We start from the raw sequence: 1,160 nt of genomic DNA on the forward strand, positions 1-1,160 counted from the left end.
CATTTGTCTTTCTCTGGCTGACTTATTCCACTTAGCATAAGAATCTCTACCTTCATTCATGTAGTTGCAAATGGCAAGATTTAATTCTTTATTATGGCTGAATATATTCCATTGTATATACATATCACTTCTTTATCCATTCATCTACTGATGGCCACTTGGGCTGCTTCCAAATTTTGGCTATTGTAAATAGTGCTTCAATAAACATAGGGGTACATGTATCCCTCTGAACTAGCATTTTTGTATGTTTTGGGTAAATACCCAGTAGTGTGATTTACAGAGGTAGGGTAGTTCTATTTTTAAATTTTTTTCTTTAACATGGAAAACTTCACAAATTTGAGTGTCATCCTTGTGCAGGAGTGCCATGCTAATCTGCTCTATATCATTCCAATTATATAGTACATGCACTGCTGAAGAAAGCACTCTATTTTTAACTTTTTGAAAAACCTCCATGCTGTTTTCCACAGTGGCTGCACCAGTTTGCATTCCCATCAACAGTGCAAGAGGCTTTTTTCTCCATATTCTCACCAGCACTTATTTCTTGTTGATGTCAGCCATTCTAACAGGTGTGAGGTGATATCTCATTGTAGTTCTGATTTGCATTTCCCTGATGAGGAATGATGTTGAACATCTTTTCATGTTGGTCATCTGTACATCTTCTCTGTAGAAAAGTGTCTTCATGTCTTTTTTAAAAGTTTTTATTTAAATTCCAGTTAATTAACATACAGTATAATATTAGTTTCCTGTGTATAATTTAATGATTCAACACTTACATACAACACCCAGTGCTCATCCTTACAAGTGCACTTTTTTTTTAACATTTTATTTTGAGAGAGCTAGACAGAGCACAAGTGGGGCAGGGGCAGAGAGAGAGGAGGGGACACAGAATCCTAAGCAGGCTCCAGGCTCTGAGCTGTCAGCACAGAGCCCGACGCGGAGCCTGAACCTACCAACTGCGAGATCATGACCTGAGCTGAAGGTGGCCACCCAACTGACTGAGCCACCCAGGTGCCCCAATACAGCAAGTGCACTTCTCAGTCCCCATCACCTTTATAAACACTGGAGTGCTTCGAATTAGTATTTTTGTATTCTCTGGGTAAATACCTAGTAGTACAATTACTGGATCATAGGGTAGTTCTATTTTTAACTTTTTGAGAAAC

General features: G+C 38.7%; 1 non-coding gene across 1 annotated transcript; it reads right to left on the bottom strand.

The window, feature by feature from the left end:
• Nucleotides 1-312: 312 nt before the first annotated feature.
• LOC115522567 lies at nucleotides 313-423 on the bottom strand. The gene has a single exon (XR_003971467.1). It is a non-coding gene; the product is annotated as a U6 spliceosomal RNA (small nuclear RNA).
• Between the last annotated feature and the right edge of the window lie 737 nt (nucleotides 424-1,160).

The sequence above is a fragment of the Lynx canadensis genome, chromosome C1 (assembly GCF_007474595.2).
Source record: "Lynx canadensis isolate LIC74 chromosome C1, mLynCan4.pri.v2, whole genome shotgun sequence".
Taxonomy (NCBI): Eukaryota; Metazoa; Chordata; class Mammalia; order Carnivora; family Felidae; genus Lynx; species Lynx canadensis.